We start from the raw sequence: 18,399 nt of genomic DNA on the forward strand, positions 1-18,399 counted from the left end.
GCTCCAAGTAAAGCTTCAGCTCCCTGCTGCAGCCACTAGGGACTGCCCGAATCATCATAGCTCTCCAAATCTTTTCCTAAGAATCGGAGAGCTTTGAATCGATTCAGACCTTTTAATTGGTCCCCTGATTCTATTTAGATTTAGAGATTCAGCCACCGAATCAGGCCGAATCTCCTCCGAATCGAATCAACACCTGAAGCGTCACACAGTCCTATCAGCTACCTCATTATACCCCTTCAAACCCTCCTTAATACCTCTCTTCCATTATGATGCTCACCAAAAACACTGCCAATGGCGAGACCTCCAGCATCCTTAGAACACCGCTCATCATGCTGACCAGCATTGTCTCAGTACCTCCTTGCACTCCCCCATCAGCCCACAGACATCTGCCGTGTCTTGTTCAATTCTTAAACAGTAAACTTTCTGGAGCACAGACTGTGGTGTCCTGGTCCTTTACTAGGGCCCCTGAGTGCTTTGGTAACACTAAACATTAAAACAGGCTCCCAGATTGGAAACTATTAGAAGAAGACTCCGTATTAAAGAATTTATGTGCTAGGCACTGGGAATTACATGCTATGACATACAACAAAGAGATGTCCTGGGAATGCAGGATGATTTTTTAAAAGCATCAAGTGCTTTTGTGATGAGGCTCTGGTGGATTCATCCTCTTTGGACAATCCTTCCAACTCTGGATCTAAAAGTGTAAGGGTATATTGCTTGAGCTAAAGGACTAGTTCCATGAGACAGTAGTGCGAACCTCTGCATGCAGCATGACCAGTACAGAGATGAAGATCCACACTAGCCTGAAAGCTCTACTTGCAGCTCCAACTGGAGTCAGGAGTGCTGAGCACTTCTGAAAAAAACCCACCGGTTCTTTGGTAAATAGCAGCTGTCCCAATACAAAAGTACAAGACTTAACTTATGGTTTTTCTGTCTTTCTTTGCTGGGCATGTTTTATGGGATAGGCTGGTGGAGGTGAAGACTGGATCTGAAACAGTGACAGCTAAAAGGATCACAAAGTGTCACTGCTGTATGGCACCATAATTCATACAGTCTGCATGTTCCAAAAGCTCATAATTTTTCTTCTAGTACAATGTCATTGTTGTGGTTCAGGCTTTTGCCCAGAAGTTACAAGCTGCCATTCCTCTGCAGAACTTTTCTTTTTGGCTAGGAGATTAAAAAAAAGAGTCCTGGATGAGAAGCTTGTAGATCTGAAGTTTATTAATTGTAATCTCATGTTTGGGTATGCTTTGGGGCACACTGTACTGTTATTGATATTGCATGTCTTCAAGCAGTCCTGCTATTCTCTTACGCTTTAAACAAACGTGAACAAATATTTTGTACCTCTGGCTTGGAGTCTCTTCCAAAGGGAGTTTGCTTCTTTTGAGTCTTCTTTGACAGGGTGAGGACCATGGTCCAAGCAGGTGATTGATGTGTGCTTGACAACCCTTAACTATACTGGAAGGTATAGCTATCTGTGTAGCAACAAAGTCTTAGCACAGATGCGCTGCACCTTGGAAGCTGTGGCTTGCCTCAATACAGCTTCAAAACAGCCCCAGTGAAAAGCATAGCCCCTTCTTGGGGTTGCTATCTGTGTAGCTATGTGGTGATTGAAAGCTCAGGGTACTTGAGGCCTCATCCTTTCTGGATCTCAGGCATGTTAAGAGAACAGCGAGCAGGATGCAAAAAGCTCCTATTGTTTCTGCAACCTTCCCAGGAACAATCTGCAATCAAATCTCTGCTCCCATTGTCTGGACATCCTCTGACTGATTCTTTGTCGAGAATTGAGACTGGGTCTTGTAGTGCCCAGTCCTTTGGCCAGTACTCACACTGACCATTGAAGGCTGAGCAAATAGGACCAGATTGTAGAACAAAAGATCCAGCCTGAATAAGTGAGCTGTGAGCCTGGGCCACAGGGGAAGCAGTGGAGAATGAAATCCTCCCCTTACCCTGCCGAGCCAGCACACAACCACTAGCAGGGCCCACGAGCCAGCACACAACCACTACCGGGGCCGCAGACAGAGGAGAAGCAGGATATATTCCAAGCAGTATCCCCTATGTGGGGATTTGGGATAGCGGTGGCTTTGTTTCCATTCCCCAGACAATTAACCATTTCTGATCCAACACTCTCCTGGCTGGAGACCTTGGTGGCCTCCATGAAGGAGAGGGAGGACATAACCCCAAGTTGGGATTGCAGAACTCATTCTATAGAAATCCCCTCGTACATTTACAGTTCTTAAAGAAAAAGCTCAATATGTCTATCGTGTGCATCTGTCAGCATTCATTTTGACCTCATCCATATAGACAAACATTTTTAATAAAACCCAGGCTGTGCATTTAAAGCAACAGAGTAAAGTAACACCTGTCATTTATTTCACAATAAGGTTGCCTATTTTCTGCTTAATTAGAAAATCTTAAAGGGGGAAGAGGGTGAGAGACACTCCTCTTTAATAGAAAAAAAGGCTTACTTATATGGAATATACTATTATACCAATATAGCTTTAACCCAACCTAAAGTTAAGGTGTGAGTTTAAAACTAACTGTGATAATAGCATGAAAAGGCACTCTTCTTGGAGGATAGAAGTCCATGCAGAAATACCAGTCTAATGATATTAATTAACTATTGCATATAATTATATCTGTATAACAGGTAAAATTCCCTGTGAAGACAAACCCGTAAGCCTGTAATTTGCAAGTTAACCACTTCACCCAGAATCACAAGCTGAGTCAGTCTGAGCCCTTCACCAAGGGAGTTCACATTTTAGTCACAGATGTAAATAAATATCAAACCATCTCAGTCTGAGAAATGTTTCCCTTACCTGGAGTATTTTTCCAAGCCCTGCAGCACAGGGACCATTTGGTTTTACAGCTCCTTCCTGAAACACCTGTGTCAACTTCAGTGTTTATAAAGTTGGTGCAAAATAGGTACTCTGACTCTGTCTTACTAAAGTTAACAGCTGCTGCAGACATGCTATTTTTCCTTTTTTACATGTTATGGATAACGACATACAATTAATGTAAGCTACAGCAGTTAAGCCGTTGTCTGTTATTCATTTAATATTAAGAGTTGCTATTTGATATTCAGTAGTCGGGAGAACTGCATAGTTCACTTTTCAGAACCTTCCTTGTCATTAAATCACCCAAACGCTTAGTCCTGCAGAGCTGCTATGCTGAGCTACTCTTGGGGCTGCTAAACTGAGCAAGGCATTTCATTACTCAGGATCTAAAAAGGTGAAGCAATCAGAGGCATGGGGATGGAGTTTGCTGTGCACCTGTCTACATCTTGTGCTGATTGAGACCTGAGAAATACTGATTCATTACACCTGTAGAAGCATACCTTTGCCTAAAGCTGGTATTTGCTTTTCATTTTCTCCCTTGTATGTTCTTTCACACACTCATGGAGTGGCATCAGGAGTGTCCCCCAATAGCAAAGTTGGCTCCTGCCTCCCATGTGTGCACCAGATTGGAGTTGCCACTGGAGGCAGACCATGCCTTTTCTCTGCCTTCGGTAGAAGCCTCTATAAACTGATACAGTGCAAGCCTGACTGCTCAGGTCTAGACCTTATCTTGCCATCAGCCATGGTGCTCCCCCTCCAAAGCACTTCACAGTGCTCAGCAGAGTCTGCAGGACTATTTTTGCTCTCTTATTGTCTGAGAACAGAGTTTTCAAGATCCCGACTCACCAAAACTGCAGAAAACTGGATAGTGTGCATGCAAGCTGTCAACTAAACATCTAACTGGCCGCTCACTTGTGCACTGACTGCAACTCTGGGTGAAACTGCAGTAATACTATGCATATATGCTCTATGTTATGTGCATTTTAAGAAATGTTCAGAGGTGTATGTGTTACTATAAAAGAGAGAGAGAGGTTGGGGAAACAGCTCAGAATAACAGCTTACCAGATTGTTTTGCTCTGTTTGCAATTCTCTATTTAGATTTCAAGTGATGAGGGTTTATAGTTAGAGCATCTTGCACTACAGTCTCTGCAGGCTCTACCAGCACTATTCCACCTATGTTTCATTTCAGGCTTTCATTTTAAATCGATAGACCTCAGCATACGAAAAGAATAATGAGGGCTTTCCCCCCTCAATATACTATAGAACAGCCAACAATGAACATAAAGATTCCCTTTTCACCTTTTACATACCCATAATATCTATAAATGCAGCAAGGCTGAACATTTAATCATAGCTGTCAGGGAATTAAAAGAAAAAGGCTGCAGGGACAGATCCTTAGCTGGTGGAAAACCAGCTCAATGGAACCATTAGCATTATGATCCTCAAAGTATTATTCACCCTCATGAAGAGAAACATTTTATTGGATTACTATCCAAATGCTGCAATGCTGAGTATTTTAGGTTACTGTTATGTTTGGTTTTTTACCCTGTTTAGGGAGAAGTGTTTTGAGAACATGTCTGTTTAGCACTTGGGCATGTGTACATCAGACTGGGAGCTCAGTTATCTTTTTACAGGATGTAGTTATTTCTTCTTTCCTGGCAGGTTAGAGCTGGACAGCTAGTCTGTGTGTACATGTGCGCTCACACACTGCAGAGACACACAATACTCTGTAGCTCTGCCAATAGTCCTAACAGTGCTATAACAATATAAATATTCTGATGCCTGGATAATAAAATGACAAGCACAGTGGGAATAATTAGATAGTTTGAGTCACTGTAACTGATCATTTAAAATTGCAGAATATGACAACTAATACCCATTGAGGACTAGGCGCTCATAAAGTTTGTTGTCCTTATGTAATCAATATGCAAAACAGATTATATGCTTTTAAAGTGAAAAATCAAACTGATTGCAATGTTTAACATGAGAGATTTTCAATAACAGACTTTTCTTTCAAAAATAAGTAAAATAACTTGCAAATGCTTTCACTTTCTTCAAATTTTCCTCTTTTTTTTTAACAAAAATTATGTTTCAGTTTGGAGGTTGCCAATTTTGACTGGCTGTCTTATGCCTGAAAGTGTTCTTAAACCTGACAGTTTTCTAAAAGAAAGATTTTGAGAATTGAAACAAAAAATATGTTTTCAAGTTTTTTTTAATTTCAAACAAATTTCAAAATGACTGACATACTTTTCACAGAATATTATGAAAAACAAAAAGTGACTTTTTTTGAAAATTCACTGAATTAGACTGCCTTCAGAATGAAAGATTCAGGACTCATGTATATATGTGTACATATTTGCAGGTATGTGTGTTGTATGTACACATATATAGTGTGTGTGTGTGTTATATATACATATACACATGCACACAGGTATATGTATGTGTATACACACACATTATAGTACACACACACACACTGTGTGTGTATACACATACATATACCTGTGTGCATGTGTATATGTATATATAATATACACACACTATATATATATATATAGTATGTACACACACACACACACACACACACACACTGAATGAATAAAGTCAATGCCCAAGTGGCTTCATGTTTAAGTCTGGTATTTGTTTGTATGCGATGAACCAGCCATGAGCAGTTGCATATACCCGATTGGAAAAATCTTACCCCAGACATGTCTGCAATGAACTCTGCATCCTACAATGTCTGTACCCACCCACTCTGTCCCACCAACTTTCACAAATCTGTCCGCAAAGGGCTCATTGCAAGTAGAGGCTTTTATCATCTAATAAACAAGTCTCTTCCAGAGCAAGACTTCAAGACTGCCCTTCTTCTATTCAAGTCTATCCGGTCTGAGAGCTGTGGAACGTCTGCATCCATCGTTGTTTCACACTTTGGTTGTTTTGTCATTTCTTTTCTGGTGCTACTGATGCTGTGATGTGTTGTTATTTGTCAGATGAAATTTCCAGGCACATTACTCTGCCTGACAGGATGAGTGTGCCACAAGGATCTCCACATCTAGGCACTGCTGGAATGCATGCCATTGATATGCATTGGAGCTTGGGAGCAAATATGATTTTTTTTCTGATCATAGCATCAAAAATAAAGTGTTAGAAACTGTTAATCTCTTTATTGTGCAGAATCCCTCGCAGTCTGTGAGTAAGATTTCAAAGCACTGCATAGGGAATTATAAGCCTAAATCCTTTTAACAACTCCCCATGCACAACAATATCAGGATTTCTATATATAATTCCCTGTGCTGTGCTTTTAAAAGGTACTTTAAGTCACACTCATTCTGATTGCCCAGCCTATGAACACTAATCAGTAGTTAGTCTTGTCACAGGATAACTTAATCAAAAAAAAAAAAAGCTTGCTATGAAGGCACACAGTTACCGAATTAGCTCATCAAAACACAGTCCCCTTCTTCTCCAGCCTTTCCATTCAGTTAGATCAGTGATCTTTCAAGGGTGCCACCGGGTGTCACACAATGTTACCACTGTTGATTGTGCAAACATGATTCACAAAATAATCCTAGAGATTTCAATGAGGAATCCATAGCATTTAAAAACATTGACCTGTTATCATCTTTCTGAATTTTTTGCAACAGAATTTCTCTAATGTTTTATGTAGTCAAAAATCAAGTGAAAACTAAGAGCTGACACAATCCAAGGGGTGCCTGGAGTCTATCAACGTTGAAAACCACTGAGTTAGATTAAGGAAACAATCCATCTCCCTTCAGTTGTGTAACGTTATCTGTTTATAGAGCAGGGTAGCAACTGACCAGTTAAGAGTTTCCCTTCATGTGTGTTCACCTTTTGCAGGTACAGTCGGGTGTAGTAGGACCAATCAAGCTAAAGGGCTTCAAGAGTTTCACACGCTCAGCTAATGAGCTGGTAAACTTTGAGACTTCTTCCTGAATCTGGAATGGGTTAAATTGCTATGAAAAAACTTTAAACCAAAGCACTAGCCTCTAAAGCAAGGAGTGATGATGTAAGAGGCCTGATTTAGAAAGCGCTGCCAGGCGATTCAAGCAGCCAAAGGGAGATGGAGCAGCCTGCACAACGAAACAGGAATGGAGACAGATGAAAAGTTTGTTGGGTTTTTTAAAATGTCTTTCTTCAGAGCACATGCAGGCTGGCACCAAAAAAAATGTGCCACACTGAAAAGATTATAAATAAAGATTGAAAAGTTATTAAAGAAACCTATACAACTAACTCAACCAGTCGCTAAGAGATTGGAGTTGACTGGTCTGCTCAGCTGCCACAACTCACTTTGTAAAGAGGTAACAAACATCACAGCTTGTTTCTTGTCTCTGACTGGTGAAGAGTTATATTTCGACATGATGGACCAGGATCTTTGGAAGTTTAAAGAAGCCACTGAGTTGGTCATCAGTGTCTCTAACCACCACTGTAGGTTTGTTTCCACCGACATATTTACAAGTGCTGTATCCATCCCAGCTTTAAATTAACAAGTGACAAAGGCCACAGCTCACTTGAGAAACTAATTGTCACAAATGGCTGGCCCCAGGAGCGACTGTGGCACCTCCTGGTGGCCACTCAGCCTCTCTCTCGGTATATCATCCCCTTCTATTCACCTACCATGCCTTGGTGTAAATGGACAGGCTGCCCCAGGAATCCCTGAGTGAGATCTCACCTGCTCACAGGCTATGCCCGAATTGTGTTCACTGCCTTAAGGGCAATTTTGTGGCCTCCTCATCTCCCCTTTCAGCCATGCCCAAGCCTTGCAGATGTCACCAGTCCACTCAGTTTCCCTTGTTGGTACCTTGGTCTACTTGGCCTCCACCCCCCCTCTTGCTGGGCTGCTTAGCTCAGATCCGTTGTACTGGATCTGGCTTCTGGGCACCAACCCTGTCTCCACCCTTCTGGGCTGCTGGGCCCCCAGCCCCATCTCCACCTCTCTCTAAGCAGCTGGGCCCCTGACCCCAGTTTCTGACCTTCTATGCGCAGGCCCCTCTGGCCCTGTCTCTGTCCTTCAAATGCACAAGGCCCCCTTGCCCTGGCTCTGCCCCTCTTGGGCACTGGCGCCCTCAGCCCTGTCTGGCTTCTGTTTCTACCAGGCTTCCGCTCCCACCTCAAACCGCCTCTAGGCTTTAGACTGTCCCTCAGGCCTGAGCCTGTAGTGTCCTGAACTAAAGCCCCTAGCAAGGCTCAAAATGCTGCTGTGCCCTTGGCACCCCACTATGGGTTAGGCCATAATGCACCCCTGTCACCCCACCATAGCCTCCTTACACTCCCCTTCCAGCTATGCCCAAGCCACCAACTGAAACTGTAACCAAGGAGTAAGCCCTGTGGCTTAGACAAATGAAACCTCCTCTGGCTGTGTCCAGATGAGTGTGGTCATGCAGTATGGGGTGCTGCAGTTCAGCTGTTCTCTATGCTGCAAGGGAACAGCATTGGGGGGAATGGGAGGCCCGGGTTGACCCCTGCATAACAAAAACCAAAAAAAAGCACAAAAAAGCAGAGTGGTATATGTAAGGGCAGTGTGCACCACTCAAAACCAGAGCCTGGCCAGGCAGAGCAGCAACACAGCTGCTGGCCAGACTGAGCTGCGTGATCACTGCTGCTACAGCCCTGGGAAGCTCCCAGGACCCCAGGTAAGGCTGCTGGGGCCAGCCCAGTGGTGGCTTCAGCCTCCCCTACCCCCACTCAGGCTACCCTGCCACACACCAGATCACACATGGCACAGGCATTTCCCAGGGACAACTAGTGGTGGCACAAGGTATGCCACTGCTAATTGTCCTCGGGGAACCCAATGTCCAGACTTGTCTAGATGCAGCCTCTGAGTCCAAATATGAACAATGGCTCCCTGCCCGCATAACAAGGCTTCCCTTTACCGCAGGTAATATTCCCCTGTCGGGCAACAGCACTATGCTTGCCTTCCTCAAGATAGCCTCAGTGCCAGCTAGGACGTCCCCTGCATCCCACCTGCTCTTGCGTCTGTGGCCTTCCAAGCCAGACTGACTGCATGGGCTCAGGCCCTGAGCTTATATACATGCAAAACCCTGCCCGCTTCTGGTCAAGTGACTTGGCAGTCCTCACATGTGTCTTAATTTTGACCCTAAGGCCTCGCCTGCCTGTCTCTGTGGCTACTTAGCTGCTGTTTGCAGCTCTTTGCCTCCAAGCAGCCTGGTTGTCTGTCCCTTGTGCTTATTACTGCTGGCTTTTGGCTGCAACTCAGCTAGCAGGTAGCTAGTTCCTTGGCTGCTAGCTTTCCCTGCTGCAGTTTCCTCTCTAGTAACAGGAGACTTCTGCCTCTCTGTCACACTAACGTGCACTATAAAATAGCTATTTCCAGTGCAGATTCAGAGCATCTGTCACAGTTTTACTTAATGAAACTCCCATTTAAATCATAAGGGAAAATTTGCTACATAAGGAGTTTAATATTTGGCCCTTAAACTTACTGTGATTTATGTTGCCACAGGTTATTTGATTTTTGTATGGGAACCCAACTGAACTGTTTTTTCATGAGTGAATATTTAAACTATTATCAAGGAACCCAGGGCAGGGATAGACAACTTATTATAGTTTGTAAAAATAAATAAAAGGTACCTAAAATGCAGGAGTGCACCGCAATGTTTCACCAAGTAAAAGATCCAAATGAAAGAACAGCCAACGTTCTCAGCTGCTTTGAAATTCATTGCATGATCCATCTGCTACAATAACTGTAAAACCTTTTGGCCCCACAAGCCAGATGCTTATGCCAGTAATTTACCCCAATCCCCACAAGCCAAATGACTGGCACAGAGTTGGTCCCCAGGTCAGATCTGGTCCATGGGATTGGACTGGGCCCCACTCCTGCAGCTTCAGCCCCACACAGCAAATTGGGCCCTGCACCAAATTGTGCCTGAAGCCCCAGCCCTATGCACAGAATTGGGTCCCACACCAGATTATGCCTGCAGCCCCCAGCCCTGGCCTTGTGTGCAGGGCTATGCCATCTGGCTCAGTGGGCTTAGAAATTTGGCAGTGGAGAAGCAGAGGTACCATTAATTGATGCTCCCCACTACCACATTTCTGGACCCATGGGGAGCGCTGTGGGTTGGATGACATGGCTCTGTGGGCTGGATCTAGCCTGTGGGCCAGAGGTTGAGCACCATCACTATGGGGTGATAAAAAAATTCCACAACTGCATTTACTCTGTTTTCTTGCATACAGCATGACCCTTTTTCTTTTTTCAAAACAAATCTGCTGCTGGAAATTGTGCTGCTCGTTATATGTGAGAAATATGGTAAGAGTCGGTCTGCAGCTTACAGGGCAAAAGTGAAAGTAAAATCTGCAAGGACTTGTAGGGAGCACAACAAGGAGTAGGCTCAGCTCCCAGGTTGCTGCTACTCAGTTATGTACAAGGAAAGAGCTTTTTTCTTCATCCTGGCTTTCAACAACAAGGTGCATATTTTATTCTGGGTTTGTTGTATGCAAGCCAATATAGCATCTGTTCTGCTTTTAAATCGAAGCAGGCACTGCTGTACTATCAAACAGCCAGACAGGTAAGGGTTTGAAACTGTTTCTTTTTCAAGAGCAAGTAGTTGTACATTATGTTCATCTGACTTCTGTAGAGGCTGCAGGGCAAAATGGAGACTGCAGTCAGCTGTTCAGAAAGAAACCCACAAACAACTCCAAAAGTAACCTGGGACACATGAACTTTGTATACTTTCTTCAAACATTATCCCTACAGGAGCTGGACAGCTCCTGCAGGAATTGACTGCTACTGGAGTGGACAGCTATTCTCTGCTAAGTCTCTGGGTGGCTCTCTTACCATCTGGAAAAGAGAAAAGGAAAAATACTTCTCATAACTGATCATCAAAGTCACATTGCAAAACAGTATTCAGTAGTGCTGCAGTCAGCATTTTCCACTGAGCTCTTTGGACTGCAACCTCAGTTATACCTAACTCTTAGACTGAGTGAAGGGAATGGACAACTGAGTGTAAGGTGATGTATAAGGGAGATAAATGGATTTTGATGAGTAAGATTAACAAGGTGAGCAGGAGCAAAAAGTCATGGAAAGAGATGAGCTGAAGACATCAGACTCTGCTCATGAACATTTGAAGGCAGCAAAGGTTGGTGAAGGCAAGGTCCAGCAGACTGTGAGTTTGCCGAGAAGAAAACCAGCTGGGCTGTCAGCATGGAAACAAGTAACCAAAGATTAGGATATGAAACCCTAATAAAATGAATGGGGAGAGTCAGGTGCCTAAAACATATCAAAGAGAAAGGTGCTTGGCAAAGAGTCGTGGTGGTATATGATATCTGTATGGAAAATTATAGCGTTGAGGGCTAAGGGCTTGAACACATGACATATTCCAGGATAATAAGCCTTTACACCAGCATAAACAAGGAATGGACACACCACAAACAGTGCTGGGCCATAGTAACTTACTTGAATCCAGCATACCCACCCAGAAATTCAGGGGCAAAACCATACCAGTATATAAGTGAGTTGCTGACCCTGCTGCCTCAACAGGTGAGCCAACTCGGCTTGCAGTTTTTCAGGCCAGTCTTTGCCAATACAAAGGGAAACAACATGAAACCCAAATGAGAATCGCCATAGATTAGACACCTTGCTGGGGTTATTTGACCCCAGCAGTCTTTCCTGCCCAGAGCAGGGGTACTGGACCTGGTGATCTCACGAGGTCCCTTCCAGGCCTAAACTTCTATGAATTTGTGAATACCACCTTGAATTCACAACAAACCCAAATCTTCTATCTTTTCCGGATGGTAGGATAGGGGCAACTTAGCTCTGGCTTCTCCTTAGCACAGCAAACTATTCTCGCTCTCTCCTTAGCACTTCCTCCCGAGTTCATAACCTTCTTTGTGTCTCCACTTTCATTAGCTGGCCATCACTTCCAGCTGGCCCCAGATCCCAGCCAGGCAGACTTGCCCACCAACCAACTGCAGCTGGGTTCGCAGTCCGGGAAGGGCCAAGCCGCTCCTTACACAGTGTAAATTACACTGGCATAAGCATCACGTAGCTGAAGCTATCTTGGGTAGCTCTTTGCTTTATATGGGTATGTGTAGATGACACAGATGTTAATGTAGATTGCCTGAAAATTTTAACGGGGCTTTTTTTTGGTGTGGTGCATTTTTGTTTGCATGACATGGTGTTTGTGTTTGCAGGAACAGCACTTTTGAGCAAGTTAAGCCTTGTGTGTCATTCCCCGCAGATTTCAATAGGGGGAGTCAAATACCAATTTACCCCCTGTAATGTCTTTCCTAATGTATTATAGCAAGAGGGGCATGTAAACCACCCCGGCTCCTCCCTCCCCACGTCCGGACTCTCACTGGGAGTCTCCCCTGGGCACAGTCATGGTCACCCCAAAATCCCTGTTACTTGCACCCGCCTATGCTCGGTCGGTCTGGTCTCTCTCTGTCAGTACACGATCCCAAAGACCCCATCCCAATGACAAGCCGCTTGACTCCTCCCCTCCCTTTTTCGTCCCACCATGTTATAAATACATGTGTTTTTTCTTTCATTTACTATAGCTGCTATGATAACTGCTAAAATATCATAAAATATTTGGGGTTTAGAATAGTAGGTGGGTGGGTGTTTGTTGCTGCCTGGTTGATTGGCGATTGCTATTGGTGATGGCGGTGATGGCGAGCTTTTCTGGGGGTTTTTTCCCTCTCTTTTTTTTTGGACTACATTTCCCAGCATTCCTGGGCGCATTGATCTTCGTACTGTTTCCAAGGGGGCTCCCCTTGGAGCCCTCCCATTCCCTGCCCAGGTACACCGTCAATCTTTGTGTAGTGCCACATACAGCTTATGGAGGTGTGTTGTGAATTGTTTTATAAGTGTTTTTGGAATGTTTTGGAAAATGTGGATTGCTGTTCGGCTTGGTCCCCCTCCACCCCCACCTGCCTAGCCCTAGCTAGTTAACCTTCTCACCCACATGGGGAGGGGTGGAGCTCATTTAGATGTGGGTGACAGCATGTAATGCCCCCCTCTCTCAAGCTACTCACAGTCTGGAAGCAGCAAACCCCTAGCCCAGTCCAGATTTCCTCCCCCTTCCCCTGACCGTCCACCCTTCCACCCCCTGTCCGCAACACTGCACGCCCCTGCAGACAGACACAGATTTAAAGTGTAAATGGATTTATTTTAACCAAGAGAAAGAACAAAGCACTCCTTGGTGTTGTTGTCAGCCATACACCCTGCCAGACAATTATGCACAAGGATCGCCTGACCAGCCTCTCCTTGAGGATAGCTCTTCATTCCCTATGCTGCTGCTGTTGCTGCTGCTGCCTGGACATGTTTCTGTTGTCTGGCCACTGCCTGTTGTGCTTCTTCTTCCCACGACTCCTTGAAAAGCTCTCCTTGGCTCTCACAGATATTGTGCAGCATGCAGGTTGCCACTACAAAGGCCGTGATATTTTCTTGCTCCATCTTGAGCCAGCATGTAAGCGCCCTCCATTGTCCTCTGAGTCAGCCAAATGCACAATCCACAGCCATCCTGCAACTGCTCAGATGGTACTTAAAAACCAGCTTCTGTGGGTCGGTGACGCTCCCTCCATAAGGCTTCATGAGCCAGGGCTTTACGGGGTAGGCAGCGTCCGCTGATATAACCAGGGGAATGGTGACACTGCGGATCACTGTCTTCTCCACGCCAGGTGTGTAGTGTCCTTTCTCCACGAGGCCAGGCAGAGGGGAGTTTCTGAACATGCGTGCATCATGAGCACTGCCAGCCCACCCAGTATAAACGTTCATGAACCAGCCCCAGCAGTCCACTACAGCTTACAGGATCATGGAGGCATATCCTTTCCTATTTGTGAAAGTCCTCCCCCTCCCCACAGGACGCAGCACTGGGATGTGAGTGCTGTCTAAAGTCCCTATGCAGTTTGGGAACCCCTTCTCATTAAAGCCATCTATGACTTGCTGCAGATGTGCCAGGTGGATAATTTTGTTTGCAGCTATCTCCTTAAGCAGCTGGCATACCTCATGAGATGCCAGCCCGACCATGCAGGCAGCCATGACGAACTGGTTCACGATGTAGTGGAGGCTGGATGGGCTGGCCAGCTTCATGATGGCCATTGCGACCCTCTTGTCTGGTGGGATGGCCCAAGACATGTTAGTGTCCTGCCTCGCAACATGAGGCACCAGCATCGAGACGATATTATAGAGTGTCTCCCTTTGCATTTGGAACATCTCCAGCCACTGCTGGTCGTTCCAAGTCGTCAGTATGCTTCGCTCCCACCAGTCCAAGCTGCTATCGTGGGCCTACATGTAGATTCTGGTCCATGTAGACCATGGACCAGACCATGGACTAGGACCATGTAGATTCTGGTCCTCCTCAGGTTTCTCAACAGAGCCCGGTCAAATTCCACTTCTTCGCTTTCCTCCATGTGTTCCAAGCCCTCTGGGTGCCTGTATCTTCTTTTTCTTATTGTCATCAATGCTGTTAAACCAGGAATACAACTTGCAACTAAACACTGTAGCACAGTTCCTATCCTTCTCAAGCATTCCAGCAGTAATCCCAGGTAAACAGCATTTACAGAAGCAGTACTGCTACCTCCTCCTCCTCCTCCTCCTCACCCATGTCCTCCATATTCTCAGTGTCGGAGGACTCTTCATGGCTTTGTTCTCCATCGTCGTGTATTTGATCCTCATTCTCCATTTTGTCCCTCTCTGTCAGCAGCAGCTTCTCACTCGTCTGCCCCAAGTGGGGACCAGGGACTGTAGGGTGTTCTGTGGTCTGGAGCTTGGTGTATCTGCTTTTTCAACACTTCACCCCGACACCCTGGGGCATTGGGGCTTTTGCACATCCTTTCTTCCTGAGCTTAGCAGCCACTGGTGTTCTGATGTAATCAAACTTGCAAACAAAAAATGTTTTGCCTACTCCTCCCCTAGTAACGTGGGCTACTCAAAACTTTTGCCACTTTAGGGAAAACAGGCTGTACTTCTGTAATAAAATTATTTTGCAGCAGCAGGCAGGTAGGTATCAATTTTTGCAACATTCCTGGCCATTGAGCAGCCATCCCAAAGTACAAAGGCCTTATCTACCCCACCACTAGGTCTTTTTTGTTGTTAACTGGGTGCTTCATCATCTTTGAGTGTTTTGACACTTACAGGTAATGACTTCACAATCCTTGGAATTTTCCCAGACCCTCATGCAAGCACAGCCTGAGTATAAAGGCACCCCCCAAAAAAAATTGCCAGCCCCCTTTCACAAATTGCTTGTGCTGTTGACCACAAACTGCTTCGCCATGTCTTAGAAAGCCAAGGCCAGCAGTATGGAGCTGACAGCTCTGGAGGCTGATACCTCCAGTGCCTATGGACCCAAATGGACCCAGGAAGAACTGGAGGACTTAATCGACATTCGGTTGGAGCAAAGGATCATAGACAGGCTGGAAAGTAGGAGGAATAAGCTTGTTTATGTTAAGATCACAAAAGACATGCAGGCATGAGGGCACAATCATGACTGGGCCCAGGTCTGGTGCAAGATCAAGTCCCCGAGATCAGCGTTTTACAGAGTCAAAGGTGTGAACTCTTGTTCTGGGGCAGGTCGCACAATTGCCCCCTTCTATGACAAATTGTCCATCATTCTCTCCAAGGATATGAGTGACAACCTGGATATGGAGACTTTCAGCATTGGGGTTGGGTAGGAGGAGGAGGAGGTGGCAGCAGCCTCTCCTGAGGGTGAAACCATGAGCATGTCTTAGCTGTATGGAGACTGCTCCCTGTTTCCTGATGAGTAGCAGTAAGAACGGTCAGTCACCATACACTTAGTGCCACTTAGCCCCTCTTCCACAGACTAGCACAGATGATGAAGCAGAGGAGGTGGAGGGTCAGGAAGAAACCCATGCGGCCGATACATCATCTACTTTTATTGAGACCCAAGAACATACTGGACCTGGTAAGTTTTTGTAATGTGCCTCTTGCCACTGCCAGGCAATACCCGGGTACATGCTGGTTGGGTTTGGGGGGCCAGGGGGAGAAATTAATATGTCGCTGTACATGGGTCACCATGTTCTTTCGGTGGTGGTGCATGACAGGTTTGATAGCTCATAATGTAACAGACGCCAAACTAATTATTTGCTTTAATTAATTTTTTGCAGCTAGCATGGGCAGTGGCAGCCATGGACCTTTCTGAAGCGAGTACTTGTAAGTTTTGGGCAGTACGAGTGGTGCCCCACTGTTGCAGGGTCTGTTTCTGTGCCTGTTGGCATTTTGTGCACTGCATGGTGGGGGGTGTACTTTCCTCTTCTTGCAGGAAAGGCAACCTTGCTTTTTTATTTGTTTATCAGCCCCCACGACCCATGGCCACCTGGAACGGCGCCCACTCACACTACAGCAGAGCACTGCAGAGATTTTTGCAGCAAGCAGAGATGGTCCCACGAAACCTTGCTCAAGGTTTTGGTGGACTCAGTAGCCAGAGCAGAATCACTGCATAAGGAGGATGCCACCCTCAAGCAAGTGCGAGACACCACGCAGAATTTCAAAGATGCGGTCGAGTCCTGTGTTGAATTACAGAAGTCACAGGACACTTTCCATGATGCCTTTCAGAGTGTGCAGAAGTACCTAAATAAATGGGTGTGATGCCCGGAAGGGAAAAGTCGGTCTGCTTGTCTTGCCTCTGTGCAAGACAAGTGGAGAATTACAGCTGAGCCTGTTCCCCCTAACTCAGTGGGGTCACAGGATGGCCATATGACTGCCAGCAGGGCCAGGAGGGTGCCATTGCATTTCAGGGAGACAGGGGTGGTTCAGGGTCATGGTGGGGTGAAGGCAAAGAAGCACAAGTAACTACAATAGTGTGTTGCAAACAATAAACCCTCATGGTTTCCTGGCTTCCTGTGTCTGCCTCCATATCCACTCTTACACTGCTTCGTTGCAAAGGTGGATTTCATTCATTGTTTGGGTTCATTGCTCTCTGTTTGTTTTTCCTGACGCTTGCTGCATAGTGCTGGGGGATAGGGGTTGGCAATCTCTCTTGCACAGGTACACAGGGGAGCTCCAGTGGTAAACAGGAGGGCTTCCTGGGTGGATTGCAACAATCAAGTGTTGGGCTGCACACCAACATTTTGCAAAGGCTGGTGTGTCACCTCCCAGCAGCCTGACTTGCTTTTTTGCACGCCACCAGCCACTTTGAAAAGTTGCCCACAGGGGCTCATGCCTTCCCAGGCTCACCCTTCACAACCCTTCCTTGCATTTTCCCTAGATGGAAACTTTGAAAATGCGCTTTTTCAAGAGTCTTTTCACGCTCTTTTCCAGCCAGGTGCCAGGCACTGTGTCTCCTATGTTTTGGAACACCAAAGCAAGACTGGGGGGGGGGGGGGGGGCGCGGGGGGCTTAAGACCTGCTTTGCTTGCACACAAACCCAGGGACTTTGCAAACTTTTCCACCTTCTTTTCATGCTCCTTTCCAGCCTGGTGCCAGAGTGTCTGTTTTTCCACACCAAAAAGAGGCTGCCGATGGGGGGGGGAGGGGGGGAGGGCTCAAGCACTATAAATTGGGGGAGCAGAGGTCGGGGTGCATATTTACTGTATCAAGATAGGTTTGAGGCGGGTGAGGGATGACAACACAGTGGGGGCAAAGAAGGACTCGCTCCAGTCATGACACTTGCCCCTGGGGGGCACAGCAATGCGAATCCAGGGTTTGAGAAGACTGCAGGCTGATCAAGTGGGGTGCAGTGAAGCTTTGAGTGCTATTTGATGCCTGCACCTCTGTGACGTGCAACTTGAAAGAGGACATAGATTCATAGATATTAGGGTGAGAAGGGACCTCAGTTGGTCATTGAGTCCAACCCCCTGCCCTAGGCAGGAAAGAGCACTGGGGTCAGACAACCCCAGCTAGGTGCTTGTCCAGTCTCCTCTTGAAGACCCCCCAAGGGAGGGAAGAACACCACCTCCCTTGGAAGCCCATTCCAGATTCTGGCAACCCTTACTGTGAAGAAGTTCTTCTTAATGTCCAACCTAAATTTGCTGTCTGACAATTTGTGGCCATTGTTCCTAGTTACTCCAGGGGGTGCCCTAGTAAATAGAGCATCTCCTATTCTCTGCTGCCCTCTCCTGATGAATTTATAGGCAGCTACAAGATCACCTCTCAGACTTTTCTTGGAAGGCTGAAGAGATCTAGGTCCCTCAGTCTCTTCTCGTAGGGCCTTGCCTACAGGCCTCTAACCATGCGATTAGCCTCCTCTGAACCCTCTTGAGATTCTCCACATCCCTCCTGAAGTGCGGTGCCCAAAACTGGACGCAGTACTCCAACTGCAGCCTGACCAGTGCTGCATAGCGGGGAAGCGTCACCCCCCTGGACTTGTTCGTCATGCCTCTGCTAATGCATGGTAAAGTGCAGTTAGCCTTTTTGATCGCTGTGTCACATTGATGACTCATATTCATCTTGGAGTCCACTATGACTCCAAGATCCCTTTCTGCTGCTGTGCTGCTGAGAAGGTCATCCCCCAGCCTATAAGTGTGTTGGTGTTGCCCAGGTGCAGCACTTTGCACTTGTCTTTGTTGAACTATATCCTATTTTGTTCTGCCCATTTTTCCAAATTGTCCGGATCCACCTGGATCTATTCCCTAC

Source organism: Alligator sinensis, unplaced genomic scaffold (assembly GCF_000455745.1).
Source record: "Alligator sinensis unplaced genomic scaffold, ASM45574v1 scaffold601_1, whole genome shotgun sequence".
Taxonomy (NCBI): Eukaryota; Metazoa; Chordata; order Crocodylia; family Alligatoridae; genus Alligator; species Alligator sinensis.